The sequence below is a fragment of the Molossus molossus genome, unplaced genomic scaffold (assembly GCF_014108415.1).
Source record: "Molossus molossus isolate mMolMol1 unplaced genomic scaffold, mMolMol1.p scaffold_m16_p_19, whole genome shotgun sequence".
NCBI lineage: Eukaryota > Metazoa > Chordata > Mammalia > Chiroptera > Molossidae > Molossus > Molossus molossus.
This window is the reverse complement of record NW_023425354.1, coordinates 2,998,146-3,009,688: the sequence shown is the minus strand read 5'-3', so window position 1 is coordinate 3,009,688 and position 11,543 is coordinate 2,998,146.

Sequence of the window (11,543 nt, the reverse complement as noted above, 5' to 3'; positions counted from 1 at the left end):
GAGGGAGCAGTGACCAGTCCTTGGAAGTCTGGAGGCAGGACCCCGGGAGCGAGGCTCCAGCCCCCGCTCTCGCTCCACTGTCCATCAGACTTCACTTAGAAAACACAGATTCAAAGAAGACTATTAAGAATGTCAAGGTGGCCCTGGCCGGTTTGGCTCAGCGGTTAGAGCGTCGGCCCGCGGTCCAGAGAGACCCGGGTTCGGTTCCCACTAAGGGCTCGTACCTCGGTTGCAGTTTGTCCCCGGCCCCAGTTGGGGTTGTGCAGGAGGCAGCCACTCGATGTGTCCCTTTCACGTCGATGTTTCTCTCTCTTCCTCTCTCTCCCTCCCATTCTATCTGAACAAAAATGGAAAAAATGTCCTTGGGTGAGGATAAAAACATAAAATGAAATAAAATAAAAAAGAATGTCAAGGTGACTGCAGGGTACAGGCTCCCTAACGAGTGTGGGGCCCCAAGTATGTCGCCACTAACGGCTGTGTCCTGGGTTGTCTTCCAAGAGACTGAATACAGGGGATCAGTGCACAGATTCGGGGAGCAGGGTTCCCATGTCCGGTTAGTCAGAGGTTCACCCTCCTGAGAATGAATGACCCCGACTTCACAGATGCTGAGTGGTCCTTCCACACCCCAGGCTGGGCAGGAGGAAAGAGTTTGGGGTGCTGACCCCCGGCCAGGCCTACGCACAGACCCGGAGCGTCCGAGACCTTCCCGGGTGCCCACTGTGCCCTGACTCTGGAAGTCGTGCCCTTGTTCTTAGGACACACACTAAAGGTCTGGGGGAGGCAGTGTCTGGCTGCCTGTCAAGTGGCCTGGGGGAATGGGGAGCGGGAGAAAATGCTCACAAACCCGATACAATGTTAACTTCGGGGTATCTGGCTGAAGGGTATACGGGAATTCTTTGTAGCATGTTTGTAACTTCTCTGCCAACTGGAAATTACTGCAGAATGAAAAGTTAGGGTTTTGTGTTTGTTTTGTTTTGAAGGCGATGGTTCAGTCATTATTGCGGGGGGGTGGGGGTGGGGGGGTACTAGCAAAGAGCCAGCCCGGCTGGTGGCGGGGTGGGTGCTCCAGGGAGGACGCCAGGTCCTGCTGGAGGCCCCTTGGCGGCGGGAGAGGGCAGCGGAGGCGCGAAGCAGCAGCACCCCCACTCTGCCACCACCAGGCTCCAGCGTTCTGGCCTTGTGGCCAGTCTTCCCCTTTGGGGGCCAGTGACTCAGCCACGGGTTCCATGTGGCAGGAAGTGGGCACAGTGACTCACGGGTGGCTCTATACTCTTCCTCCTGGAGGCTGGTGTAGCGGCTGAGGCCCGGGCCAGCGATGGCCCCCAAAAGGAGATCTGCACCCCCACGGTCGCCAGCCCAAGGAATGCTGCTCTAGAGGCGGGGGGCCTGGAGGGCACAGCCGGGGGCCTGTCCTCGCGGCCGGGGCCGCCGACAGGCCCTCTGCCAGCTCTGCCCACAGCCGGGCAGTTCCCTGGCCATCTCGGGGCACGTGCACGGTGCTGGGCACTCCTTCAGAACTCCCCACCATCTGCGAAGCCTGCAGCCGCTGCCAAGGTTCCTGAGCCTGCCGGCTGCCCCGCGTGTGCCTTAGCCCGGACCTGTGAGCACTCGGCGGCCATGCGCGTGGCCCGGGTGCCAGCTCCCTGGGGCCCAGGCCACTGCCAGCTCGGACTTGAGCTCCACAGCCTTTTCCTCTTGCCTTGAAGATGTGTCTGCTCCTCCATCGATAGGTTCCAAACCAACACCTAGTGAAGGAGCATGGCTCCGGGGCCCAGACTGTCCTCCGGCCCAGACGCCCTGACGTCCCGGCTTTCCGACTTTCCTTCCCGCTTAGGGCTGGGCTTGCTCGCTTCAGAGTTAAGACCTGTTCACATTTATTAGGGGGAGGGGGGGAGGGAATGACCCAGGGCTTGTACATCTATCTATGTCTCACTTATCCCCATACCAGAGGAAAACAGGCTCAGAGAGGTTAAGGAGCTTGCCTGAAGCCACACAGCATCATCTGGATTAGAACTTGGATCTTCCTGACGAGAGACTCCGCCGCCCTTTCCCACCTGTGACGGGTAGTGTGCTGTCCGCTAATTTCCATGTGTCTATTCTTGTTTCCCCAGCTGGAGGGGGGATCTGGGGGTCTGGCAGGGAGGATGGCTTCCCCATTTTCTAGTTCTCCCAGCACCCCTCAGTCCCCAGCACATTGAGGTGCGTGGGCATAACTCCAGGGTGACTCCGGGCACAGACTTCCACAGCAAACAGTGCCACTCCCATCCCACACCCCTCAGTGTCTCCTGCCCGTGTCTTACGCCCACACGCCTTGTCAGGGGAAGCCGGGCACGATCCCTCCGTGCCCAGGATGCCCAGGCTGGCGCCCACCTCTCGCTCTGGCCTCTGACTCTCCACCTGCTCCCCGCTTTCTCCTGTATTTCTCTCTGCTGGTCCTTCTCTCTTCTGATTTCCCTTTCTGCTCCCGTGCCCTCCCTTCCTGGGTCCCTCTCCTCCTCTGTGTGTGTCATCAGGCTGACACCATTCCTCCCAGGCTAGTCGGCCGTGACTTCCCCAGGGCCGCCCGCACCGTCTGGGCTTTCCTGGGTCCCTCCCCACCTCCTTTGTACAAACAAAGGGGACCTGGGGTCTGCCGGTGCAGCCTCCCCGCTGGTCGGGGGACCTCTGCTGGAGAAGGCAGGCTCATGGCTCCCACAGCCCCGGTTCCTGCGTGGACCCTGGCGTGGGCGGGACGAGACGGTGGGCTCAGAATCTCGCACTCAGATGCGTGACGTTTCCCCCTTCATTGTGCTGAGCTGAAGTCAGCCCCCTGGAAGTGTCCCCCACTCTTCAATCTGGGTGGGGAAGCGTCTCTCCGTGACTGTCCACTCGCTGGTGAAACCCATCATGCCCTTCGTGGGCTTTGAGTTTTCCGACCTTCCTGTCCTCCTGCCGATGCCCTTTCGCTCCCCTCCAACTACTAACATCGCTCCTGAAGCGTGTCGCCCAGCACCGGGCCCGCGGCTGGCCTGAGGAACTAGAGGCTCTCTGTCCTGAGAAGACCAGACGTGCGGTGGTGGCTTTCTGGTGTCCCCGGCAGCCAAGCGTGGTCCATCTGTAGCTCCTCGTCCTTCCTCCTGGGCCCCCAGCCCCCGTGCCAGGGCGTCTGGTCCGGGCCTCCACATTCGACCCTGCTCCGCTCAGTGCGTGTCTTTCAACCTAGTGCTCTAGCCTGTCATCATTTTTGAACCCAGAGGAGTTGGATCACTCCCCAGTGTTTTTTTAATCTGAAAATCCGGTCATGTGTCTTCGCGGTTTTTATTCAAGTTATTGATGGAATGTGGAACAGGACCCGGTTTAGGCCAGAGTCTTGGGGTGCCTCTCCAGACCTACCCCTAGAAGGGCAACGTTTGCTAGTGGCTTTGCAGTGACTGCCTGCCACAACCTCACTGCGCTGTGTTCTCGACTCCTTTTCCCACGTCTCCCACAAGGTGGTTACAGCAAGTCTGGTGTCTTGATGGAATCAAGGTAGTCTTTACCCAAGGCATTGTTATGATCAGATAATCCTGTCAAAGGAGAAAAAACACATTTTGCCTGAGTTGCTAATAATAATGTTTTTAATGGCTTTATCCTTGAAAGGATAGTTAGATTCCACAATACAGATAATAAAAAAGAATTTTATTTATTTTATTAAAATTTTTTTTCTTTATTGCTATTAGAGAGACAGAGGAAGGGAGAGGGAGAGATAGAAACATCGATGAGCAAGAACATTGATTAGCTGCCTCCTGCATGCCCCCCATTGGGGATGGGGCCCAAAACCCAGGCATGTGCTCTGATTGGGAATCGAACCAATGACCTCTTGGTGCATGGGCTGATGCTCAACCACTGAGCCACACCAACCCGGCACATACATAAACTATTTTTATTTGCTGTGTAAGCCTCCATGATAAGGATACATCCTATTCAACAGATCCCATGGTACTGGATTCGAGTGTTTTGCCTTTATCAACACTGTTATATATACCTATTAGGACATGCCTAGCTTCTTCCCTGAAATAAGTTCAGACATTATAGTTTGCCTTTTCTAAGTGTCCCTTGAATCCCCTTAGGATTTTATCTGTACTTCTCTGACAAACTTATTTTCCATAACAGTAATTATATTCTATCATCTCCTTCCCTGCTTGTAGCTGCTAAGATCCTTCAGGGAACAGTCCACCCCGACTGAAGACCTCACACCCCATGCCGAACACAACGGCTTGCCCTTAGAGACGCTCCATAAATATCTGTTAATTTCATAACTAAGGGCATGAATAAATGGATTTGTTCGATGATTCATTCCAGAGTTCTGCTGGTGATTAACATCACACACTCTCATTTCCAGTTTCTCAAGCCCAGTTTCTGCCCCGCAGGGCCTGGTTTGCCCACTTTCCTGTTTCTCTCCCGAACTCAGGGATGACAGAACGATGGCGCCAGGCCAGGGAGGCATGCTCTCTTCTGTCCTGGGAGGGCGCTGACCAGGCTAACGCCGAGGTGACTCAGAGCTCCCGGCCAGTCCTATTGTCTCAGGCTTCAGTTCCCTTTAACCTCGCCCTGCCCTGTTTTCTTTCTGAGTTGATGTAGAAGCAGAGAGAACTTGGAGTCTGTCTGCAGGGCCATTTGGAGAAGTTGCAAGGCCGTGGCCACCTTGAATTGCTCCCTGGTCAGAAGGGTCCAACAGTCTCCGCTCCATAGGGCCTTGGTGAAATGGACAGACTTGGAGAGCAGACCATTACACAGTAGGTGTTCAATAAAGGCAGTTCTGCCCGGCCGGTGTGGCTCAGTGGTTGAGCGTTGACCCTGCACCAAGAGGTCGCCGGTTCGACTCCGGGTCAGGGCGCATGCCCAGGTTGTCAGCCTGATCCCCAGTGGGGGGCGTGCAGGAGGCGGCCAATTGATGTTCTCACTCATCAATGTTTCTCTCTCTCCATTCTTTTTTCTCTAAAATCAATAAAGAGAAAATATTAAAAAATAAAAATAAAAATAGCCCTGGCCGGTTTGACTCAGCGGTTGGAGCATCGGCCTCCAGACCAGAGAGTCCCGGGTTTGGTTCCCACTAGGGGCACGTACCAAAAAGAATAAATTAATTGAAAATAAAAATAAAAATAAAGGCAGTTTTCTTTTTTTTTTTATCCTCACCCGAGGACATTTTTCCATTTTTTGTTCAGGTAGAGTGGGGGGGGGGGGAGAGAGGAACAGAAAGAGAGAGAGAAACATCGATGTGAAAGGAACACATCGAGTGGCTGCCACCCGCACAACCGACCAGGGCCGGGGACAAACTGCAACCGAGGTACGTGCCCTTAGCGGGAACCGAACCCGGGTCTCTCAGGACCGCAGGCCAACGCTCTAACCGCTGAGCTAAATCGGCCAGAAAATATTTTTTTGTTTGTTTTTGTGGTAGGCGCCCCTAGCGGGAACCGAACCTGGGACTCTCCGGTCTGCAGGCCAACACTCAACCACTGAACCAAACCAGCCAGGGCAAGGCAGCATTCATTCTCTTTCCTCTTCCGTCCTTGGATACAATCTATTCTTCTCACCTGAGGGCCATGTTCCCTCCCTCTTTCCTGTCTCCCTTCCTCTCTGTTTGAAACATGACCTCAGCTCCCAAGAAGGTTCCACTGCTTTCTTCAGCCCCCACCCACCAAGTGTCTCTGTCATAGATCTTCCGTGATTTCGTCTGAACTACGGGTCTCCCCCCCCCCCCCCCCCGCCCCAGCTTATCATTTTCTTCGACCCGTTTTCACTCCGAGAACCTAGCGCCGATTTTGGCCAGAGTTCCCTGAACTTTTTGAGAAAAGATCCCCTAAAGCCCAGGGTGCCCAGCTATCAATTCCCAGTATCTCTTTCCTTCGCCGTGACAAACCCACAGGGAATTACCCTGTGTGGAGAGCGAGCCCACAGTGAAATTCCTTTCCTGGACTTCAAACGCCAGACACTTCGCTGGAATAAAGACCACGGTCAGAATCCCACTGCCGCCGTGATGCCTGAACTCAGCCCCGGAGGAACGCCTGGCTCGGCGAGGGGCTGGCTTCCTGTCGCCAAGAAAGGCAACACCGTCCAATCGGACATCCACTGTGTGGCTGGACCGGGGACTGGGGCGCGAGGGATGAGACCCGAAGAGCTTAGGACCTAGTGCCGAGTTTAGGACTTAGAACCGGAGAGTTTACAACCGAAAAGGAACACTGAGAAGAAGGGGGTAAAACTCAGGACAGACATTTTTTAGAAAAATTTAAAATAATTTTCCTTTATTGATTTTAGAGACAGAGGAAGGGAGAGGGGGAGAGAGAGACATCAATGAGAGAGAACATCAATTGGCCGCCTCCTGCATGCTCCCCACTGGGGATCAGGCCCACAACCCGGGCATGTGCCCCGATCAGGAATCGAACCGGCGACCTCTTGGTGCATGGGTCGATGCTCAACCACTGAGCCACACCAGCCGGACTTTTTTAGAATTTTAAAACTGTGTTGTCTTCCTATTTTTTTTTTAATCAGGAATAAATAATTTCCAGCCATACCATTCATCTAAACAAATACGTCTTACTAAAGAAAAACACAGGCCCAGAGCCCGCCTGTGTGCAGCTGGGTGTACAATGAGTCTGTTCTCAGGAGAGTGCACTCTGCCCCTTGAGAAAGGCTAAAATGCAGGGGATGCCAAGGTCAGAGGGCAAACACCCAGCCCTTGCCAGTGGGAGCCACCTTAAGTTCCACTTGAGGGTCTCTGAGTTGGGTCATTGCGAGTGGAAATCTCTGGAAAAACCCTAATACCTCTGTTGCAACATTCTAGGAAAATGGCCCGTCTATTGAATAAGAGTGAATCAGCCAGGGGAAGGCTGGGGCAGTCATCACTGTCCCGTGGCCCCTTGTCCCAACCTTTTGGTTCCCCAGTGATGCTCCAGCCACCCTCTGGGGGCCGCGGGGAAGAGAGGACTAAATTCTGCTCCGGAATTTCAATGAGACATATGCAAATGGTCAGTGGGCCCTTTGGAGGAAGTTATGAGAGAGAGCTGTGGGCAGCTCAGGGCCTGCAACTCACAAAGCAGAAGTGCGGACAGTGAGATTTCCCAGTTCTCCCTCCCCCCTTCCACCCCTTCTCACTCTGCCCCACCCGCCGTGTGGGCCCTGTTCCTTCCCTCTCAGAAATGAGACCTGTGACTTTCCCCCAATTACCCAAGTCTGAGAAAATATCCGTCTTTGAAGGAAACTGGAGCCGTAAGGCTCCTTTTGGCCCCAGAATTGAGGACTAGACTCGGGGCCCTCAGTGGGGCCGGGAACAGGGGAAAGAAGAAGACAATGACCCATGGACACCTGCCACGTCTAAGGCCCCGAACCCAGAGCTGGCCTGCTGAAGCCTCCGCAGGGGCTTACCACCCGCCCTTCATAGAACAGTGAGTGGTGTGGCCCGCTGCCAAGTGCCCAAGCGTTCTGCCCCCCTCCTGGACTGTAAACCCCCAGATTGGGCTGACACTCTACTTTGGGAAACTAGAGCCCAGGTGGTGGATTTCAGCTGCTGTTCTGGCCTCTGCAGCTGAGCTCGGTTGGAGCAATCCAGATTCCCAGCAACTTCCACTTTTAATTAATCGTCCATTGATCACCTTTCCATTCACCCCGCGGGCGCGCGAAGGCGCTGGCTGCTCCATCTGCTCCGCCAGGAAGGGAGCGATCTGTTGACAAGCCAGTCAAAGCTTGGGTGGCGCCCACTCACTCATGATCCGGTGCTGGCAGCTGAGGTTGCCCTCACCTTGTCTGGCCTGCCCTGAGAGAGGGCAGGAGAGGGCCCTGGGGAGAGAGAAAGTGGTTTCCTCGCTTCCTGGGCCCACATTTGAACCACACTTTCTTCTCGCTCTCTTGCTCACCAGCTTTCCACCCCAGGCCGGCTGGCTTTCTGTCTGCATCTCCTCCAGCGCTAACCCTGGCCGACCCAAGGTGTAAACAAAACAGGCAGCGGTCAAGAATCGGCGCTGCGCCCTGGCCGGTTCTGCTCAGCGGTTAGAGCGTCGGCCCACAGGCTGGAGAGTCCCGGGTTCGGTTTCCGCCTAGGGCATGTACCTCGGTTGCAGTTTGTCCCGGGCCTGGTTGGAGTCGTGTGGGTGGCAACCACTTGATATGTCTCTCTCACATCGATGTTTCTCTCTCCCTCCCACTCTATCAAAAAAAAAAAAAAATCAGCCTTGAATTGTAGTGTATTTCTTTTTCTGGGGAGTGAGAGAGGAGTTGGGCATGGGCTAAGTTTTATTTTTTATTCATATATAACGTATCTTTTATGTATTTTAGTTGAGAGTAAGTATAGTAGTACACCCATGTTTTGCAAGGTACAGATACTGTGTGATAATTTGAAAGAAAAAGAAAGGAAGCTGAGGGTTGTAAACTGGGGTGGGGGGAGAACTCTGGGGCCCTGAGGGGGGCACCTGGAGGACCCTCGCAGCTGAGGCTCCCGGGACCTGACGTCCAGGGCCTGGGCGCTGGCCTCTCCACCTGAGCCCTGTCTGAGCACGGGTGGGAGGCTGCATGCATTCTCCCTCACTCGGAGCCCAGCGGTGGGGGGTGGCGGGTGCAGGCCGGGGGCTGGTGGGAAAGGGAACATTTCAGGCCCCACCTGAGGCCAGGGAATCAGAGTCGGCATTGTCACAAGATCCAAATGTTTGCACTGACTAGAGTTAGCTGGAGAGAAGCTGGGTGAATCCATGCCGTCCTGAGGACACCTGGAGCAGAGGGGACTGGTCACTGCTCGTCCCCTGTCCCTCAGCCTTCACAGACACTCTCCGTGGGGCCTTTTGCTCTGGAGGGAGGGGCTCAGTTGGATGATGGCAACAACTTGTCTCCTGATACAAGTGGACGTGGCACAGACTGCAAATATTCTCTCTTTTTTAAAAAATATTTTTCTTTATTTATTTTAGAAAGAGAGGAAGGGAGAGGGAGAGAGATAGAAACATTGATGAGAGAGAACATCCATTGGCTGCCTCCTGCATGCCCCCCACTGGGGATCGGGCCCACAACCTGGGCATGTGCCCTGACAGGGAGTCAACTGGTGACCTCTTGGTGCAGGGGTCGAAGCTCAACCACAATGCCACCCCAATCGGGCTTTTTTTTTTTTTTAATGTTTTTATTGATTTTTTAGAAAGCGAGGGCAGGAGAGAGATAGAAACACCCATGTGAGAGAGAAACATGGATCAGCTGCCTCCTGCATGCCCCCCACTGGGGATCAAGCCCGAACCCAGGGCATGTGCCCTGACTGGGAATCCAATGCAGGAATCAGAGACCTCTCAGTCCATGGGATGACGATGTTCAAGCCACTGAACCACACCAGCTGGGCCAGACTGCAAATATTCTCCTCCTGGTTCTCAGGTGTGGCCCTGAGGAATCCAGCAACTGGCTCTAAAGTAAACCCAAGGGGACCAGGGTCACATGTGCAAATACCCAAGGCTTGTCCAATAGCTCAGGCCACCCATGGAAGCAAGCAGTCACTCCCTCTGTCGGGGAAGGGGACCCGGGGTGGGGGTGGGGGGGCAGCTGGATCCTGTGACCAGCAGAAGGGTTTGCTAGACAGGATGTGGGGAAAATATCCCACAAGGGGCTGGAGTTTAATGTCCTAAATGGGACACAGAACGTGAGAGTTGAACAACTTTTACTTAATGACCCTTTGGGGGGCACCCACCTGTGCTGAGCAGTGGGGATTCAACACTGAACCAAACGGACACAGGAGTGAGGGGTTACAGTCAGGAAGGGCAGGCAAATGGGACACGTGGGGACAAAGGCTGTGCCCCTACAAGAGGAGCCAGCCCGCGCATGGTGGGCACCGGAGGAGAGACCTCTGCGGCCACAGGCTCTGGACACTGCCAGTAACCGGGCACCAGAGAATGTTCGCGGCCTTGGGAGGGACCTGGGTCTGGCCAAAAAGGGGTGGGAGCTGGGCGCGGCCGGGGATGAAGGTGGGGAGGGCGGGGGAGGGGAGCCCTGCCCTAGAGTGCCCTCTGTCCCGTCCGCTCACCCTGCCGGGAAGCCCGGGGCCGCAGCTGCTAGCGCCGGCCCAGCCCAGAATAGCTCCCTTCCGGGCAGGGCTGCCCCGGCCCGCAGCGCCAGCGCCCGAAATAGGGCTCGGCTCGGCTCAGAGGCCCGCGGGCGGCGGGCGCGAGGGGCCGCTCCAGCTCCCCGACGCGCGGGCGCGGGGATCCGGGCGCGTGGCGGGGACCTGGCGCGGGGCCGGGGCGGGGCGGGGCGCAGGCTGGGATCCTGGAGCGGGGGCCGGGCGCGGGGCGGGCCCTGGGGGCCGGGGATCCGGGGCCGGCGCAGGAGGACGGCGGGCAGGGGGCCGGGATCCCGGGCGCGGGTCCAGCCCGAGGCGGCGGGCGGGGCGCTGACCTCACTGCCTGCGAGGAAGCCCGACGGGGGCCGGCCGCGCTGATGGAAGGGCTGAGGAATTCGCAGCTGGCGGCCGGGGGGCGGGCGGTGTGTTCCTTTCCCCTCTGCACGTCGCCCGGAGAGGAGCGGTTGCCATGGGCACCGGTGGGCCGGGGACTCGGGCGCGTCTGCCCTGCGGTCCCCGTCCCGGCGCGGCGCCCAGCCCCGAGGCGGCGTCGGGAGAGCCCGCGGAGGGCCGCCTCCGGGACCCCCGCCCCGCCCCGCACCCCGCTTGGGCCGGTGCAGAGCTGCGTCGCCAGCCGAGGCAGACCCGGGCCACGTGCTCCCGGGAGGCTCTGGCCCGCCTCTCCCAGCCTCCCCGTGTACCCTCGGCGACACTGCGGCTGAGCGGTGTCACCCCACCTTCTGCCGGTGCAGCCCCACCCCTCGCCGACCTTCCCCCCATAACCTCCTTAACCTCGCCCAGACTCAGTTTCCCCATCGATTAACGAGCGATCAGTCGTATCTGCCACGCAGGGTTGGTGTGATGGAAATAGAATAATTATGTAACCGGCCTGACCGCTATAAATGGAGTCCTCCTTCCTCCCCGCCCCTTCCTCCTCCATCAAGCCTGGGGTCAGGTAGGACTTCCTATGTCACAGTCCTGGGCCCGGTCTGGAGCTGCTGGGCCTCACTCAAACCCTTGCCAGGGCCGGCCCCTCCGCCCTCCCCGCAGGGCTACCTTGGAACCCGCCTCACTTAGGATAGTCGGAACCTGCAGGAATCCCGGGCCCGGGTCCAAGAATATTAATGGACGGCCCAGCCTGGCTGGAGTGAGTCAGCCTCTCCTGATCGGCGCTGCTACTTTGCTTGCCCTTTGCCGGTGGTTGCCAGGATGAGGTGGCCCCTGGAGGTGGCTGGGAAGGCCAGCTAGTCCTGGGGGTGGGGTCAGGAGCCAGCCAGTGCACCAGGCTGGGAAGGGGCTCTGCTCCCCACTTCTCCTGTATGGAAACCAGGGCTCGAAGCAGAGCGGGAACAGTGGTACCCCATGTGAGGAAGGGCGGGCCTGGCTTACTGTAACTGCCTGGCCCGGAGCCTGACTGTCCTGTGGTTGGGCAGGCCGGCCAGAGAGGGGCCCTGGTACGGTGAGAACTTGACTGCTCAGTGCATGAGAAGTGGAGGGGGGCCCCCAC